Source organism: Gossypium raimondii, chromosome 13, assembly GCF_025698545.1.
Source record: "Gossypium raimondii isolate GPD5lz chromosome 13, ASM2569854v1, whole genome shotgun sequence".
NCBI classification, from domain to species: domain Eukaryota; kingdom Viridiplantae; phylum Streptophyta; class Magnoliopsida; order Malvales; family Malvaceae; genus Gossypium; species Gossypium raimondii.
In genome coordinates, this window is record NC_068577.1 from 13,410,993 (window position 1) to 13,432,144 (window position 21,152).

The 21,152-nt window shown below is 34.9% G+C and overlaps 1 non-coding gene across 1 annotated transcript; it reads left to right on the forward strand.

Annotated features, from left to right (window-relative positions):
- Nucleotides 1–10,723: 10,723 nt before the first annotated feature.
- On the forward strand, nucleotides 10,724–10,830 carry LOC128036290 (small nucleolar RNA R71). The gene has a single exon (XR_008193088.1). It is a non-coding gene; the product is annotated as a small nucleolar RNA R71 (small nucleolar RNA).
- Nucleotides 10,831–21,152: the final 10,322 nt, after the last annotated feature.

Below are 21,152 nucleotides of genomic sequence, written 5' to 3' on the forward strand. Positions count from 1 at the left end.
GACGATAACTCGATACTTACTTATTACTTGATAACGACTGTGTACACTTGCACAAACCTACGCATTACAAAAACTAACATGGATAATGATAATATAAAATGATCACAAAGCAATAAGTAAAGAAAAATACAACACACAGATTTTATGTGGAAACCCTTTCGAGAAAAAACCATGGGCAGAGGAGGAGAAATTCACTAACGTTGAAAATTGAATGATACAAGAGGAGTTTCGACTACATCTATTTAAAGATTGAAAAACCTTATTCTAATCAATGTCAAATAGAAACATAATAGTTTTATACGGATTCTACTTGTGCTGCCCTCAACCTTAAACCTTACACAGATCCTTTAGCTTTACCACTATATTATTTCTTTAACAAGGATTCGGGTCACACAAATTTAGCAATCTCCACCTTGACATGAATTCTCAACGAACAAGTTCTTCATCACTGGTGTCCACGAAACAAACTAAAAATACGATAAAGGCAAGTGCACCTATCAATAAATAATACAGCTATGGTGAGCAAAGATATCGTTCCCACGAGGATTAAAAGTACTAGTAATTACTGTATTCCTATTATCTAATCGATAAATTGAAGTGATTGGATTAAACTAAAATTAACTAAATCAATTAACTAAGAACTCAGCAAAGAACAAGTCAGGAAAATAATCGAATAATAACCAAGAAGCGAAACAATACCCAGGAAAGAATCTACCTAGATTGCATCTATCATTATCAATCTGAATTAAACAATTTATTCACTTAATAACTTGATTTGTAAAAATCCCTAAATTATGCTAATATCTCTCTTCAAGACTAAGAGCAACTGACTCCAGGTTGATTAATTTAAATTTCTTTCTAATTAAAACCCCTATTATCGCATTTGATTAATTTATGGATTCCCTTATTAGATTTGACTCTAATCCGGTAGATTTATGTCATCTTATTTCTAGGATTGCATGTAACTCCTCTCAATTATGCTAGATCTACTATTAAACAGGGTCTATTCCTCCTCTGAATTAATCATATCGAACATGAATTAATAATCCAGAAATATTAAATCAAGAATTAAACACACATAACTGAGAACAATATTCAAGTGTTTATTGCGTAAAACAGAAATCAAAAGACATAATTCATCATAGGGTTCATCTCCCCTAGGTATTTAGAAAATTAGTTCATAATCGAAAATAAAAACATCTCAAAGTTAGTATAACCACAAGAAATAAAGAAAATCATAAAAACTTCAAAGAAATTAAAAGGAGATCTTCAATCTTCGTAGAAATCTACTTCAGAGTCGACTTCAATGGTGTTTTTCGAGTTGTTTTCTTTAATGTTCTCTGATAGCTCACTTTCTTCTTCTTATATTTGGTAATTATAAGTCTTAAAATGCTCGAAAAACCTAAAAATTGCATTTTTCCGCGTGTCCGGAGTGCGAATCGCGAAATCCACATGATTTGGCACATGGCCGTGTGGTCCAGCCCGTGTGGCTCTTGAAATCTGCTCTAATTGTCCAATTTTTGCTCATTTTTCTCCCAAATGCTCTTCTAAGTATAGAAACATGAATTTAATGGATTAGCAGCATAAAATTCATCATTTTTCATTGATTAATAACCTAAAAACGCATTAAGAACGAGATTAAAATGTATTACTTTTGACACTTATTAAATATCCCCACACTTAAGCGTTTGCTTGTCCTCAAGCAAAATCCTCAACCCACAATAAAGTTATCCTTTCTCAATTTTCATTTTCATCAATGATGTCTCAAAATAATTCGCAAACAATCATGCATTGGCAATTCAACTAAAAGGGGACTAAAAATTCAAACAATACAAACCGAAATTTTTAAAGCGCACAGAAAAAGAATGTATCTCCCTTTATCCAAATAATTACTTTAAATTCAAAATAAAAAAGAATTGACATCCTCACTAAAGATTCACTCAAAGCACTCAGTGTTTAAGGTTCAAATATTAATCTTCAATAATCAAACGAGGAATGTCATTAACATAGTTTTGCTTGAAAATCAAATCTCCACCACTATAAATTGAGATAACGCACCAATAAGAGGTCTTTAAAAGGTTGTAAAGGGGCTTAGGTTAAGGGTATGAAAGACCAAAAAAGTTAGTTATAATCGAGATCGAGTTAATAAGTTATCAAACTAGAAAAATAAACAGTTGCCGAGTTAACATAAATAACATCAACAAGACTAATCAAGAATAAAAATGAGCTTTTCAACATAATATGCAACTAACGATTCAAGCTCACAAAGATATATGCGTTTTTTTTAACTAAGAACAAGAAAAAAACATCAATTCAAGAAAAATGAAACATAGTTAGGCAACTAACCAAATCAAATCTCGACAAAAAGGGAGTCAATAAAACGAGAAAATTTCACAAAAAAACATATGGGTTATGCGTTAACATTAATGGGTTAATCGAAGAAAAATGTGTTAGGATCAATGGGGTTCACTAAGGGTTTAGAGGTTGATAGGGATAAAGCCTAAATGCCTCTATCATCTTAGTATATCAAATCAATGGTGTGGTTTCGACATGCATAATCGAAGCAAGTTCTAGAATAACAAAGCAAGTTGACACATTCATAACCAATAATAAAATGAGCATGAAAGAAAATATATGCTCTATAGGCACAAAAACTCACAAAAAATTATGGTTTTGATGTCAATCTTGCAAGTTCAGAATTTCAAGATAATTCTTTAGTTCAGGGGGACAACCTAAAATATGATTTTTAAAAAATAGCTTATCATGCTCGACTCTCTCATGTCTTAAAAATTGAATAAACTAATGCACAAATATCCACAAATAAATCCAAAACAACATTAATAAAAACTCCAAATTTTAAAACAATTCACTTTAATAGGGTATGAGAAAATTACTTAAACATAACAAATAATTTAGGGATTTTATCACAAATATAAACAATCTCCCTACACTTAAGATGTACATTGCCCTCAATGTACAAACATATATAAGCACAGAATAAGCGCAATATCAAAAGAGAGGGAGAGAATTGAAACTACCTTGAATATAGATGAAATTGCCAGAATAAAGAAAACTGGAATTGTGAGCAAAGCTAAATGTAGTGCATTTGTCTAAGCAACTAATAAGAAGATAAATACAAATAAATAAGAAGATTTAGAGGTTACAAACTCAAATAAAAACAACTATCAAAATAAGAAAAATAAAATAGAGTTCAAAAGAGAACAAAACTAGATAAGTCTACCAAATAAAAATAAAACATCCGAAAAAAAATAGAAGTTCAACTGTAAATAAAATAAATAAAACAAATAAATCAAAAGTAGATCAGTGATCATCATCATGAGAAGCGTCAGGATCGTGAGGCACATTTTCAGTTGGAGAAATATGAAGATGCTGACAGATCTGCTGCAAGGTCGTATCAATGCTGTCAAACTGCTCAAAGCATCGCTACTTGAAATGGGTGAACTGTTCAGAAAGATCCTCAAGTGCAATAGTAGAAGCAGTGGTAGGGTGACTCAAAGGTGGAGAACGAGGTGGATCCTCATGGTGAAAAGGATCATCATCAGGAAAGTCCTCATGCTCATCTTGAGGGTCGAAATGAGATAACGAGAACGATCCACTTTGTATTGTTGCTTGATGATCCTCATATGACTCATAATCGATAATCCCTGCGGGGTCATCTGTCCAACAAGTTTAAATGAAGATGATTGCTCTGGAGAATCAAGGAGGCCAGAATGTTATGCAAGACGAGTCACATAATGGCCCAAATAGATAAAACCCTTCCTATTATGATCAAACTGATGGCGAAACGATAGGTCAATGAAGTAGGCAAGATCAAAGGTGTGTTGCATCACCATGTTCCAAAGAAAATAAGCATCAAATGTACCAAAGACTCCGGTGCTCTCCCTCTTAATAGTTAACATGTGTGCCAAGATAGCATAAATATATCGCAATACTAGAGGTAGGGAATTTGCCTTCGATCGAATTGGGTCATATGGTGTCGTACTAGTAGTAAGCTTTGTCTAGCATAAAGATGATGAATGATGGATGTGCTGGTATAAGGTGAGGAACCCCTCGACACTCATGAACATAGAGTCCTGAGGTAGCTCCAAAGTTTGAGATGCTTAGATAACGCATCATACCACTGAGTCAGAAAGAAATAGTGCATGGCTCATCATGTCTCGACATCACATGCTGCAAAACAAATGTCGAGCAAAACTCTTGTGTAAGCTCCAAGTACGTGGGCTCAACAATAGAGAAAAATCTGTCCCAATGAGCTGTCTGTATCAGGGCGCGCACTCTGCTGACTAGATGTACTGTCTGTAATGCCTCCCAGTCGATGCAACACGCTAAACACAAGGGTCTTTGTCTAAGAAGGTGATATAGGTCCTCGTGAGGGCCCAGTGGAAACCGTAGGCAAGGATGGTGAGCGTCAGAGGTGGGGCTCGACAAAGAGGTTGTGCCCAGAGTCTTCGCTTTTTCAAAGTGGGGACAATGAATTTGGATTTGTTGCGTGTATTCATCATGTTGTACCTGAATGAAAATATAACAACTGAATATCATAGAAACGATAAAGTACGCACCACCAATTAATCAAGCAGAAAAGCAGATAGATCGACAGATAATTAAAAATACATCGAGAACAACCCTCACATGACAGACATCAAATCTTAATAAGATGATAACGAAAATCTACTCCTAATACGATATACAACCAAAACTAATCATGTAAAAAACTATGTAATTAATCTACTAACATTAACACTAACACAGGGATAAAAAAACAATAATGATAAGAAAAATAGTAATAAATTTAATCTAATACTACTACTAATAAACTAATAATAAGAATAATAAAATACAGTAAAATAATAGTAATCCTAAAAAATACTAAGAATACTAATGTTAATAATAAAAATAATATTAATAACAATAATAATAAATAATAAATAATAATAAAAGCAAAAACAATATAATAATAAATGAATAAAAAAAGAAAGAGGTAAACGGTGGATGGAGGGATGGTCGATAGTGGTGGAAACGGTGGACATAGGGTTGGTCGGCGTGGCATGGGGGTCCGACGACGGTGAGATGGGTGGCAATGGTAACCTGCGGGGTAAGGAGAGTGAGGCTATGCGGATCGATGATGGGAAGGGACGGGGAAAAAGGAAGGGGTGTGGCGGCTCAAAGGGAGAGAGGGGAAAGAGTTGTGTGTATATGTGTGGTCGGTGGTAGATCGAAAAGAGTAGAAGTTCGAGCTACTGGTGTGACGAAAGTGATGGTGGTTGGACCAACAACAAAAAGGGATGGAGGAGAGGCGGGGGGTGTTGGTCTCGATGAGGATGAAATGGGGAAAAAGGAGAAAAGGGAAGGGTTGTGCACAGCGGTGTGACGGGGAAAAAGATCAGCGAGAGGGAGGTCAGTGAGGGTGAAAAGGGACGACGGCAGCTAAAGTTTTTGTTGAAAGGGGTTGGGAAGGAAAAAGTCAAAATAAAAAAATAATTAGGGTTTTTGGATTAAAAAGGAGGACATGGTTTTGTAAAGGCCCGTGTTGGGCCATACGGCTGTGTCACATACCCGTGTGTGCACTCTCAGCCCGTGTGTCAATTAAAAATCAAATAGAAATGAAGCCCAGTCTCGACATGGCTTGTGACACACCCATGTGTTAGACACAACCATGTGCCAGGCCATGTGCGATCATCTTTCGCTTCTCCTATTCCCGTGTGCGAGGCCATACAGGGCACATTGCCTCACACAACTGTGTCTCTAGCCTGTGTAACTCAGTGTTTGAAATAGAATTGAAAAAATTAGCTCTAGTATGCACACGGCCTTGGACACACCCGTGTGTCCAGGTCGTGTGACTCACACAACCGTGTCTTCAAACCGTGTAAGTCTCTATTAACGTGTGTCGTAATTTTTTTTAAAAAAATTAGCTCCAGTATGCAAACGGCCTAGGACACGCCTATGTGTCCAGGCCGTGTGTCACATACGGCTGTGTCACCAGGCCGTGTGTGCCACTCCCAGCCATGTGATCCACTTTTTCTTAACAAATTAAACATGCTACAATTAAGGGAATTAACAAAATTGAAACACTCGGGTTGCCTCCTGAGAAGCGCTTACTTAAAGTTGAAGCTCGACTTTCACTTTTTGCTCACGTGGATTCAGATTTTGGAGTCGAAGCTCCTCTCTTTCGATATTAATATCACCTGCAATATAAGATTTGAGTTTATGATCGTTTACCTTAAATGTGTTGTATTTAGGATGTGTTACCTCTAATGTACTGTAGGGAAAAACAGTTTTTACCACATAAGGACCTAACCATCTCGATTTTAGCTTTCCCAGAAACAATTTGAGCCTTGAATTATATAAAAGTACTTGATCTCCCACTGTGAATTGCTTGGGCTGCTTTAAATGAGCGTCGTGGGGTTTCTTCATTGCTTCTTTGTATAATTTCGAGCTCTCGTAAGCATTTGCTCCCCATTCGTTTAACTCATTTAGTTGCAACAGTCTTTTATCACCTGCAAGTTAAGGATCGAAATTCAAAAATTTATTACCCAAAATGCTTTATGTTCACGTTCTAGTGGTAAGTGACAGCTCCCATAAACAAGTTTGTATGGGGATGTTCCTATGGGTGTTTTATACACAATTCTATAAGTCCATAAAGCGTCATCTAGTTTTAAAGCCCAATCCTTCCTATTTGTCTCTACAGTATTTTCTAGGATGCGTTTTAATTCTCTATTTGACACTTCAACTTGCCCACTAATTTGAGGATGATACGAGGTAGCTGTTCTATGATGTACACCGTATTTCTTAGTTTCTGAAGAAACCTAACGACCACCCTAGCATCATTAGTTGGTAAAGTTTGAGCTTCAACCCATTTCGATACATAATCGACTGCTACTAGTATGTATTTATTACCATAAGGGCTAGGGAATGGTCCCATGAATCAATACCCCAAATGTCAAAAATTTAACTAGAAAACATGTAGGTTTGAGGCATTTCATCATGTTTAGAAATATTATCTATTTTCTGGCATCTATCACAAGAAGTAACATATCTATTAGCATATTTGAACAGTGTGGGCCAATAAAAACCTAATTCAAGTGCTTTATGTGCTGTCTTAATCCCACTGTAATGTCCTCCTGTCGATCTTGAATGATAATGGTCCAGAATTTCATTGGCTTCTGGTTTCAAAACACACATTCGAAAAACCTAATTTGCACACACACGAAAGAGAAAAGGATCCTTCCAAAAATAGTTTTTTACATCAACAAAGAATTGATTCTTTTGATGATGATTCAATCCTTTTTGTAGGATGTTAGCAACCAAATAATTTGCGATATCTGTAAACCAAACACCTTCAAAATTGGTTACCGCAAAAAGTCGTTCTTTAGGAAATGAGTCATTTATCTCCTTCTCATTAAGCTGCTCAAGATAGGGATTCTCGAGTATCGAGAGGTGGTCTGCTGTAAGAATTTTAGCCTATTTCTTATCTTTAATTTCCAAGTTGAATTCTTGCAGTAATAGAATCCACATTATAAGTCGGGGTTTTGCATCTAGTTTAGACAAGAGGTAGTGAAGAGCGGAGTGGTCAGTGTACACAATAACTTAGTATTAAATAAGGTTTAAATTGATCGAATGCAAAAACAACAGCTAGCAATTCTTTTTCGATAGTGGTGTAATTCTCTTGTGCGTCTGTCAAAGTCTTGCTAGCATAATAAATCGGCTGAAAATGCTTGTCTCTTTGCTGTCCAAGAACTACACCTACTGCAAAATCACTCGCATTCCACATTAGTTCAAAAGGTAAATTCCAATCAGGTGCAACCATAATCGGGGAATTAATTAAATTTTCCTTAAGAACATTAAACGACTTTAAACATTCTTGACTGAAATTGAATGACACATATTTTTCTAGCAAATTAATTAAAGGCTTAGCTATTTTAGAAAAATATTTGATAAATCTTCTATAGAACCCAACATGTTCTAAGAAACTCCTAATAACCTTAACTGAATTAGGGGGAGACAATTTTTCAATAATTTCAATTTTCGCTTTATCAACCTCGATCCCTTTACTAGAAATTTTATAGCCCAAAACAATCTTTTCTTGAACCATGAAGTGACATTTTTCCCAATTAAGCAGAGGTTCATTTCCTCACATCTCATCAAAACTTGTTTTAAATTATTAAGAAAAATATGAAAAGAATTACCGAATACTAAGAAGTCGTCCATAAATACCTCCATAATGTCTTTTACTAGTTCATCAAAGATGGCTAGCATGCAACGCTGAAAAGTAGTAGGAGTATTACATAATCCAAAAGACATTCTTCGGTAAGCAAACATACCATATAGACATGTAAATGTCATTTTCTCTTGATCCTCGGGAGCTATTGGAATTTGGAAGTAGCCAGAAAGGCCATTTATGAAACAATAATACATGTAACCAGATAATCTCTCCAACATTTGATCCACAAACTGTAGAGGAAAGTGGTATTTCCTTTTAGCATCATTGAACTTCCTATAATCGATACAAACTTTCCATCCTATGATTGTTCTTGTTGGAATCAACTCATTCTTCTCAGTAGCCACAACAGTCATTCCTCCTTTCTTAGGAACAACCTGCACAGAACTCACCCAAGTATTATCAGAAATAGGATAAATAACTCCAGCATCTAAAAGTTTAATTACCTTAGCTTTAACAGCTTTATTTTTAGATTTAACCTCTTTTGATCATACACACATGGCTTATACTCAGCTTCCATTAAAATTTTATGGGTGCAAAAAGAAGGACTGATTCCTCTAATTTCCAAAATTTTCTAGGCTTAGCTCTTTTGTGTTCCTTTAACACTTGCAGTAATTTATATTTCTCATTCGACTTTAAATTTAAAGCAATAATCACTGACAATGTAGTATTTTTCCCAAGGAATGCATACTCCAAATGGTTTGGCAATTACTTCAGTTCCAATTTGGGAGGTTCTTAAATGGGCTTCAATTTCAGTTCTTTACTTAACTCAATGGCTTCCTAATTTTTCTACCTCAGTGGACTTAATAGTATCTAGATCAATTTCCATCTAATTTATCACAACATTATCTCCATCGACCCCCTCTCCTTGAACAAGACACAGTTCCAACATGTCTTTATGAATAATTTCCTGCAAAGGATCTTGAAAAGAGTGATTAATAAAATCTATAATATAATAGGAATCATCTTGATCTTTAGAAAATCACATGGCATCCTAAATTTGAAAAGTGATCTCATCATCACCCATCCTAAGCACAAGTTTACCATTACCCACATCAATAATAGCTTTAGCAGTGGCTAAAAAGGGTAGACCTAAAATTAAAGGCACCTCAATGTCCTCATCCATGTCAAGTATAACAAAATCAACAGGGAATATGAACTTATCTACTTTCATAAGTACATATTCAATAATACCCTTAGGATATTTAACAAATCTATCAACTAATTGAACACTCATCCTAGTGGGTTTTGGTTCCCCAAGATCAAGTTGCTTGAACATTTTAGAAGGCATCAAATTACTACTAGCACCCAAATCAGACAATGCTTTTTCAATGTCTAAACTACCAATAAAACAAGGAATAGTAAAACTTCCTGAGTTTTTCAGCTTGGTGGGTAGTTTATTTTGGAGAATGTCTGAACACTCCTCATTAAGTTACACAGTGGATAGTTCTTCAAACTTACTTTTAATTCTTAAAAGCTCCTTTAAAAGGTTTGCATATGTAGGCCTCTGCGAAAGAGCTTCAACAAAAGGTAAGTTAATATGTAATTGTTTAAGAAGTTCAAGAAATTTACCAAATTGTTCATCCATACGGTCTTTCTTTAACTTTGCTGGGTATGGTATTGGTGGTTTGTATTCTTGAAGTACTGATGTTTAAATTTTTTTGGTTTTTACCACCCTATCATCTTTCTTATCAGTTTCTTGTTTCAGCTTCTTTTCAGGTTCAGACAACTCCTTCCTATTCCTCATTGTAATTGCCTTAACATGCTCTTTTGGATTTGGTTTAGTGTTACTAGGTAAGTTACCTTGCTGTCTTTCTAAAACCAGTTTAGCTAGCTGCCCAATCTTATTTTCGCGCCCATGAATTGATGCTTGTTGATTTTTCAAAGTTGTCTTAGTGTTTTGAAATCAAATTTCTGACATCAAAATAAATTTGGTTAACATCTCTTCAAGGTTCAGTTTCTTTTTTTGCTGATAAGGTTGTTGAAAACCCAGAGGGGGTTGTGACTTTTTATTTCCTTGACCACCCCATGAGAAATTTGGATGGTTCCTCCAACCTGCATGATACGTACTACTATAAGGATTATTCTAAGATCTAAAGTTATTACCCATAAAGTCAACTTCTTCACGCTCCATGTTAGACTTGAAGGGTGAATATTTTGAATTAACCATCCTCGCTCCATTCGCATCGCACTGCATCACCAGATTCACCTGTTTAGACAAATTTAAACCATCAATTTTCTTACCAAGAGCTTCAACCTGATTAGCTAGCATAGAAACTGCATCAATATCAAAAAATCTGGCTAGCTTGATAGGTTTTACTCTCGTAACTTTCCACTGATAATTATTCAGTGCCATCTACTCATTAAATTCTTAAGCTGCCTCAGGTGTTTTGCTAATTAAAGTTCCGCCAGCTGCTGCATCAATCATCTGTCTAGTTGGGGGGGTTCAAACCATTGTAAAAAGTTTGAAGTTAGAGCCACAAAAGTAATCTATGGTGAGGACACCTTCTAAAAAAATCCTTGAATCTCTCCCATGTATCCTAAAGAGTCTTAATATCAAACTGAACAAAGGAAGAGATGTCATTCCTCAACTTAGCTGTTTTAGTTGGAGGAAAATATTTAAAAAAATTTCAGTCATCTATGCCCAACTAGTGATAGAACCTCATGGTAAAGAGTTTAATCACTGTTTTACCTTGCTCCTCAATGAGAATGGGAACAACCATAAGTGTATGGCATCATCAATAACACCATTAATCTTGAAAGTATTGTAAATCTCTAGAAAGTTAGCCAAATGAGCATACGGATTTTCATCTTGCAAACCATCAAACTGAACATATTTTGCACCATTTTGAATTGTGCTCGACTTGACTTTAAAGTTGTTTGCATTAACAGTCGGCCTAACAATACTCGATTCAGCCCCAATCAGAGTGGGCTTAGCATAATTATACATAGTATGAGGGGTAGGACCTGCAGGAGGTAGCTGATTATTTTGATTATCACCCATCTCCACAATAATGTTATTTTCCTCGTGATCGTCTACTGTACTCTACTAATTTTGCACTGCTTCTCTAAGCTCTCTACTATTTCTGCGAGCAGTTCTTTCAATCTCACTATAAAAAGTTATTGGTTCCAACAGGTTTCCTCTAGTCATAAACTAAAGCAACTTGTCAAAATCAAATAAATGAAAATATAAAAATATAAAATTAAATTGAACAAATAAAAATAAAAGTAAAATAAAAAATGGCAAAATTAATAGAAATAAATTTTCCCTAATATTTAAGTCCCTGACAACGGCACCAAAAACTTGGTGTCCATAAAATCAACTAAAAATACGACAGAGGCAAGTGCACCTATCGATAAATATTATAACTATGGTGATCAAAGATATCGTTCCCATGAGAACTAAAAGTACTAGTAATTACTGTCTTCCTATTATCTAACTGACAAATTGAAGTGATTGAATTAAACTAAAATTAACTAAATCAATTAAAAAAGAACTCAACAAAGAATAAATCAGGAAAATAATCAAATAATAACCAAGAAGTGAAACAATACCCAGGAAAGAATCCACCTAGACTGCATCTATCATTATCAATCTAAATTAAATAATTTATTCACTTAATATCTTGATCCGTAAAAATCCCTAAATTATTTTAATATCTCTCTTCAAAATTAAGAGCAACTGATTTTAGGTTGATTAATTGAAAATTTTTTCTAATTAAGACCCTTATAATCGCATTAACTCAATCTATGGAATCCCCTATTATATTTGGCTTTAATCCGGTAGATTTATGTCGTCCTATTTCTAGAATTTCATGCAATTCCATTCAATTATGCTAAATCTACTCTTAAACAGGGTATATTCCTCCTCTGAATTAAGCAAATCGAACATGAATTAATAATCTAGAAATATTAAATCAAGAATTAAGTACACATAACTGAGAATAAGATTCAAGTATTTATTGCGTAAAACAAAAATCAAAAGATAGAATTCATCATAGGGTTCATCTCCCCTAGGTATTTAGAAAATTAGTTCATAATCACAAATAAAAATATCTCAAAGTTAGTATAACCGCAAGAAATAAAGAAACTCATAAAAACTTCAAAGAAATTAAAATGAGATATCCAATCTTCGTAGAAATCTGCTTCAAAGTCAACTTCAATGGCGTTTTTCGAGTTGTTTCTTCAATATTCTCAAAAGGCTCACTTTCCACATCTGATATTTGGTATTTATAGGTATTAAAATGCCTGAAAAATCTAAAAATTGCATTTTATTGTGTCTCTGAAGTGCGAATTGCGAAATCTACATGGTCTGGCACATGGCCGTGTGGTCTAGCCCATGTGGGAAGGCCTAACCCGTGTGGCTCCTGAAATCTACTCCAATTGTCTGATTTTCACTTGGTTTGCTCCCTAATGCTCTCCCAAGTACAGAAACATGAATTTAAAGGATTAGGAGCATAAAATTTACCATTTTCCATTGATTAATCACCCAAAAATGTATTAAGAATGAGATTAAAATGTATTACTTTTGACACTTATTAATCATGAACTCTCAACGAACAAGTTCTCCACCTCTTCCACAAAACCCCTAAAGGGATATTTTTCAATAATGAACACCAACCAAGTTCAAGCAATGCTTAAACTTAGTTATAGAAAATGACTTAGTCATCATATTTGCAGGATTATCATGAGTACTAACTTTTCTCACAACAATATCACCACGAGAAATAATATCACGTACAAAATGATACCGAACATCAATGTGCTTTGTTCTCTTATGAAACATTTGATCCTTCGTAAGGAAGATGACACTCTAGCTATCACAAAAAACTGTACTGATCTGAAGGTCTTTACTGGGTTCACCAAAGAGTCCCTTTAACCAAATAGCTTTTTTTCAAGCCTCAGTAATCGCCATGTACTTAGCTTCAGAAGTAAACAAAGCAACTGTAGTCTGCAAAGTGGCTTTCCAACTGATTGCACAACCCCCAATAGTAAAGACATACCTTGTGAGAGATCTTTTTTTACCAAGGTCTCTAGCAAATTCAGAACCAACATACCCAATTTCTCCATCTCTAATTCTTCCAAACTGTAAGAAAACATTAGTAGTACCTCGTAAGGATCTGAAAATCCGATGAACTGCTTTCTAGTGTTCTTTATTGGGATTTTCCATGTATCTACTAACTGCACTAATTGCATTTGATAAATCTGGATGTGAGCAAACCATAGTATACATGAGAGATCCCACTACAATAGAATATGGAACACGTGACATGTAGCCAATCTCATCTTCTGATTGCGGAGACAAAGCCAATGAAAATCTGAAGTGGGCTGCTAATGGAGTACTAATAGGATTGACACTCTTCATATTGAACATGCAAAGAACTTTCTCAATGTACCATTTCTTACTTAGGTACAATTTACATGCTTCCTACATCTGAGAATCTCTATCCCAAGTATGTTCTTTGCTGCTCCCAAATATTTTATCTAGAATTCTTTACTAAGTTGGGCTTTGACCTTTCTTATCTCTCCTTTATCTTTGGCTACTATCAATATGTCATCAACATTGAGGGGTAGATATACAAATAAACCATCACTGTTTTTCTTAAAATAAACACAACTGTCAAAGCTACTTCTTTTGAAATCATGAGTAGTCATAAATGAATCAAACCTCTTGTACCATTGCCTAGGTGATTATTTTAGGCCATAAAGGGACTTTTCTAGCAAGCAAACATAGTCCTCTTTTTTCGAGACTATAAAACCCTCCAGTTGTTGCGTGTAAATATCTTCTTGAATTTCTCTATACAAGAACTCTATTTTTACATCTAATTACTCAAGCTCTAAATTATACATGACTACAATACCAAGCAAGGCTCGAATCGAACTATGCTTCACAACTGGAGAGAACACATTTGTGAAGTCTACACCTAAAATCTGACTGTAACCTTTTACAACCAGCCTTACTTTATCTCTGGGTTCTTCAACTCCTAAAGTCCTTTCTTTATTTTTAAACACCCATTTACAACGAACAATCTTTTGAACCTTAGGAAGCTTCACTAGGTCCAATGTTCTATTCTTATGGAGTGATTCCATCTCTTTTTGCATGGAAAACATCCACAATCTTGAATCTTCACAGCTAACTGCCTCAAATTAAGTAGATGGCTATTAATTTGCATCTATATCTTCAGCTAAATTTAAGGCATAAGTAACTAGATCAGCCTCGGTGAACCTTTTTAGAGGTTTAATTTTTCTTCTAGGTCTATTCTTGGCAATAGAATATTGTGGTGAATAAACAGCTCTACTCTGAGTTTCTGTACTAACTTAAGGAGTAGTCGCTGTTGTAGATCCTGGATCAATGTGAAGCTCCACCTGCTTCACATGTGCGTTTGAAATTTGCTGGTATTTACTGAAAGAGTCTTGAAGAGATAAGTTGGAAAACATAAGAGTTTCATAAAAAAATATCTCTGGTAATTACAATTTTCCTCATTTTAGGACATCATAGCTTTTACCCTTTAACACCAAACTTATCACCAAGAAAAACAAATTTAATAGATCTAGGTTCCAACTTCCCATTATCAACATGAGAATATGCAGGACACCCAAAAATCTTCAAATCAGAATAATCAACAGGATTACCAGACCATACCTCTTGTGGAGTCTTTTTCTCAATGGCAATGGACGAAGACTGGTTAATTATAAAATATGCAATAGAGGTCGCTTCAGCCTAAAATGAATTTGGTAAACAAGCATTCAATAACATACATTGAACCTTTTCCATGATTATTCTATTCATTTGTTCTACAACGCAATTTTTTTGTAGGGCATGGTGAACTGTCAAGTGTCTTAAGATCCATTCTGATTTGCACAATTCATTTAACTTATCCGAATAAAATTTCAAGCCATTATCTGTGCAGAGCTGTTTTATCTATTTTCCTGTCTGCTTTTCGATCATAGTGTTCCAAGCCTTAAACGTGGAAAACACATCACTTTTTTGCTTTAGGAAGAATGCCCAAACTTTTCTAAAAAATCATCAATGATCGTCAGCATATAATTAGCGCCACCCCTCAAAGGCACTCTAGATGGTCCTCAAAGATCAGAATGAATATAGTCCAATGTTCCCTTCATGTTATGGATTCCTTTGGTGAATCAGACTCTCTTTTGCTTCCCCAAAATGCAGTGCTCACATAACTTCAGTTTGTTAATGCATTGTCCATCAAGAAGTCCTCTTTTGCTCAATTTGGCCATGTCATTCTCACATATATGCCCTAGACGCATATGCTAAAGTTTAGTAACATCATCATCTAACAAGGAAGAGAAAGCAACAAGTACATCACCAATAATAATGAACCCTACAAAACGTATAATTTGGCAGTATTTCTCTACCCTTTCATTACAATGAAAGAATCGTTGCTGATATTTAGATCCCTATTTTCAACTGTGTACTTGTACCCTTTTGAATCAAGAGTACTCAACGAAATAAAATACCTCTTCAATTTTGGTACATGTGGTATGCCATTAAGTGTTCTGACAACTCTATCAAACATCTTAATTTTGATCGTGTCAATACCTGTGATTCTACCTGAACCATTATTTCCCATCAAAATAACACCTTGAGATACTGTTTGAGACATATATAGAAGGTGAATCTAGAATTGAGACTCATATAGAAGGTGTATCCAGTATTGAGGATCTAGTCCTTGCACACTTTAGAATTGTTGACAAAAGCACCTAGGAGTTCACCATTGCTATAGTCTTCTACAACATTAGCTTCACCCAATTGTTTTCGTTGTTTTCTCTTTTGATTCGTTACCGCCCTTTTGATCTTATTCTGCAACTTATAGCACTCAGACTTAATGTGCCATTTTTTCTTGTAAAATTTACAGGGTTTATCTTTGTTTGAAGATCTTGATCTACCCTTAGATTTACTGCAGAGATTTCGTTATTGTGTCCTCCCACAATTATTATCAGTAGTTCGTTCTTGTCTCCCACGAATAAAGAGACCCTCCCCCTAAGAGTTGGATCCAGCCACAAGATGCTTCATCTTGTCATACGAGGTGAATGAAGCATAGACTTTATCAACTGTGGGAGATTCGAGACTACACAAAATCGTATCTATAAAAGTTGAATAAGACGGAGGAATCGAACAAAGTAAAATTAACCCTAAATCTTCTTTATCATACTGAACCTCCATGGCCTATAGGTTCGAGAGAATTTCTTTAAACATAGTTAACTGTTCGTGGACAGACACATCTTCCTCCAAATGAAGAGCGTAAATATGCTCCTTCATATGTAATTTTCTAGTTAGGGTTTTTGACATGCATAGCTACTATAGCTTTGCCCATAATGTAGCGGTGGTCTTCTCCTTCAACACGTCCTATAGAATTTCATTCGAGAGATGCATATGTAATTGTGTTAAAGAATTTCAATCTTTACGTTTCTTCTTTTCCTCTATCAATGCTGAAGGCATCTTATTTAACCCTAGTAGGGCATCCTCCAAATCCATCTACACAAGAACTGCTTGGATCTTTACCTGCCACAATGCAAATCTAGTGTTGTGATCCAACAACGAAATATTATACTTCATTGTCACCATTACAGTGGTCGAGACAAGCAACCCGAAAAGCTCTGATATCTTTTTGTTAAAACTAACATCGATAATGATAATATGCAATGATCGTAAAGCAGTAAGAAAAGAAAAATAGAACACAAAAAGTTTGACATGAAAACCTTTTTAGGAAACAAACCACGGGCAGAGGAGGAAAAATTCACTAATGTTGAAAACTAAATGATACGCGAGGAGTTCTTACTTTTTCATTCTGCTCTCTATGTTGCGACATCGGATCTCCCATGTTGCGACATAGCTTCCAAGATTTGCCCAAAATGCCTTCTAATGGTCTCATTCACACTCACGAAGTACGTTAGCTCTCCCTTAGGCCTCATTAGGCCCTTAAGGTCAATAAAAGACGCGGTTTTCTCATTTTATTTAATGTAAGTAAAACTAAAGAAACTTAATTAAAACATAACAAAAATGCTTGCATTCAAGCTCCTTAAATGTGAAAACTAGTTTAATTTGCTATATCAAATTACGGCAGATCATATTCCTAGTAATACCAAAAATAATCCTCGTAGAGAAGGGAATGAGCATATAAAAGCAATAGCGCTTCAATCAGATACAATATTGAGTAGTTTAGAGAACCCAAATCAAGAGATACATAAGGAGAATACTTATGATCTTTAGGAAGAACCTTAAGAAGCTGTTAATGAAATTGAACTAGAGGAAGTAGTTGCATCGGTATTTGAGCCAAAGATAGGACCAATTAAAGACTCTACCGTCGCAACAATATTGTTTCCATTAAGTCTGGATGAAAAGAAAAAGCGAGATGAAGACGGGTTTGTAAGTTTTCTAAACTTGTTCAAAACATTAAATGTTAATCTGCCTTTAATTAAATCGATTGAAAAAGTTCCTAAGTATGCTAAAATTTTAAAGGAAATTATGTCTAGGCATAGGAAAATTAAGGTAAGCAAATAAGTTAATATAAGCGCTTTCTATAGTGCTATTATTTCGAGACAGGTGCCTCAAAAGTTGAAAGACCCAGAAATTTTTACAATTCCAATAGAGATAGGGAGCATTCATTTAATGCCTTTCTGCATTTATGAAAAAATTAGGTTAGGGGACCTTAAAAATACCTAGATAACACTACAGTTGGCTGACAGATCTTCAATGCATCTGAAAGGAGTACTGGAATATGTGTTAGTCAAAGTGCGCAGCTTTATCATCCGAGCACACTTTGTAGTTCTGGATTTTGAAGAAGATCGAGAGATACCAATCCTATTAGGGACACCTTTCCTAGCCACTTTGAGTCTACCATTGATATGGAATATAATGAATTAATAATGAGGACTAATGGTGAAACCAAAATCTTTAAATATGGCCACCAACAGAGTGGGGATGGTAGGAGAAAATCAAGGGAGCATTGCAATGAATTATCTATTTCTAAACCTAATCATCCTAAATCAATGGACGTACTTCCTTTAATCCATGTAGGTTAGAAAAACAATTTCAAGGAAAGGGATAAGCGGACGAAGGTGGAATCAAACGACAGACGATGAACTAGTACTGAAGGAACTAGAGAATCGTCCTAATGTGAACTAACAGACTTGTTGGATGAATCTGGAAGTAAAACTTGATTATTTAAATTAATGTTTAAACATTTGTAAATTATTGTATATTTAGCTAACTATTTAGTTTAGATTTTAAATTTATTAAATTTTATGTTTTATAGAAATTGTAACACTCTAGAAATTGGAATTTTGGGTGAAAATAGAGCCAATGTCGCAACACGGCAACTCCGTGTCGCAACATCAAGGCTAGAACCGATGAAATTGAGGAAATCATTTTGATGTCGCGACATAGACTGTTTGTCACAACACCAAAGTCAGTTTACCCAGAAATCCAAAATTCCAAAGTGTGTCATGACATCGAACCCCGATGTAGTGACATAGAACCTCTATGTCATGACATCGCTGCAATTTTTAAAAGGGTTGCCCTGACCCGATTAACTCAACCCAACGGATTAACCATTATTAAACCCAGTTTTTACCCTTCAAAGTATTATTTTTTAACCTAAAAAAAACCATAATGTCACATTCTAAACTTTCTTAACATTCTAAACACATCAAAACTCTCTCATCCTAAAACCCCTCTTGCATTAAAACCCTAAATCTACATATCTTCTTTGCTATTAGTTAAAATGCATACTTGTCACAACCAGAGGAAAATAAACTACTAGAAGGAGCAACCACAAATGAAAATTAAGAGGAATTCAACATATCTTCTTCCAAGGTTAAGGGTTTCTAAACTCCTATTTTACTGTTCCATCAGAAACTTTGTTTGCTAGTTTATTAGTTTTTGAATTTAAACAATACTCAAAATGCCTCCACGAAAATTTAGAAAAACTAATGAACCAGAACCTTCAATGGTTCTTAATCCCTCTAATTTTTTGAATGTAAATGTTGAAAAATATTTTGTTAAACTTCAAGGAAAAACATTTAGTCAAGTAAGGGGATTTGAACTATCGATGGTTCTCTATCAGGAGATATGGCCTTTAGTTAGATATAATAGATGGTAACATTTTTGTACAATCCTAAAAGGCTCTATTGTGGTCCCTGTAGTTCATGAATTTTATGCATCCTTACGGGGCCAAAAGGCTAGAAAAATCGAAGGTCATACATGGGAATCAATACCTGTGCGGGGGAAAAATGTATGAATTACCCCTTGAGTTATTTGTGAATTTTATAATGCTCCATTTTATGAAATAAATTTTATAGAAGAAACTGATTTGGAATACTTCTAAGACATAGATATGGATAACATTATAAACTTCTTAACTGAGGGAAGAGGTGAATGGAAATGTCGCCCAGGTACTGATATTCCAACCTTTTTTAATCAAGCAATAATGTGTCCTGAAGAAAAAATGTGGGTCCAATTTTCGTGCACTAGAATAGCTCTTACTTTGAATGTTTCTAAAGTAAATACATTTCAAACGGTTTTGCTCTACGCTATTTTGTAGAAAAAAACATATATGCATCGGAATGTGGATATACCAAAATATGAAGCGATGCGTTAGTGGCCAGAGAGTGTGAGTCTTCTTTCCTCACTTAGTGATAGCCCTATGTAAGAGAGCAGGCGTTTCAATGGCATCTATGGAGCAATCAATAAAACTATCTCGAAGCATAATTGGTGATACTCTATATACACAATACATTGAGCTACGAGCTAAAAAAATTAAATAGTGGAACAAGCACCAGCAAGAGATGTTGGCCACTATGACTTAATCATAAAGAAAAGAAAAATCGACTGTTCAATAGGAAATTGGCAGGAGCAGTCATCCCAAGCTAGACTGAATGATACATTGGATGCAGGAGTCGGCCCCGATTTTTCAGGAATTAGCATGGAAAAAAATATTATGGTAACTAAATATACGTCAGATATGTTTGGGCCGACACATCCAGAGCAAGAAGAAGAGGAAAAGGAGAGTGAAGAAGAAGAAAGATTTGATGAGGTGGAAGAGGATGATGAGATGGAATTTTAGGAGAATGGCTGAACTTTTTAATTTTTTTTTTGTTTTCAAAAGATTGTATTAAAATTTGGAATGATTTTGAATTGGTTTTAATTGTTAGGAGTAGGAGTAATAATATATTATTAGTTGTTTTGTTTAAATTTCCTATCTAGGAATCCCACATGGAAGAACCGCAATGATTTTAAGCTTTCAACGATCAAAGGAGGAGGCATCCACCAATAGTTACCAGAATTATCACGATCAATCGGGTAACTTATTTTGTTATCCTTTAGAGAGCTACACATTGAGGACAATGTGTTTTCTAAAATGTGAGAGGATAACATAGAGAATTTGTTTGAAAATTTTATGCTTTTCTTTGATTTTTCTTGTCATTTGTATTCTTGAGCTTGTAGAAATACAAGTGATTGGTTGGGAGCATGTACATAGGTTGATTGTATTACAATAAATTTGGAATGAGAATAGGTTATTTTAAAATTTTGATAATCAAACTATTAGGTTCTATATATTACACTATAAATAGCTATTAAGAAATTGAATGTACTGAATGATATGATATAGATAATAAAAGGAAAACAAGCGTGCTGCTATGAAAGGTAAATTGTTGAATCTTTGATTGTTTGGTTGACTAGAGTTGTGATTGAGATACTTAGGGATGACCTAAGACATTGTTTGATATACACCCAGAGCCAAAAAGCTAACCCTATTATTTATCTTTAGCATCTATTTTTTTTAGCCAGAAAACACTTCTTGATGAACCTTCATACAAAACCCAAGCCAAAATATCAATTTGTACTTACCCTTTTCTTTGGTCCTAAAATGCACGACTATATACGTCTGGT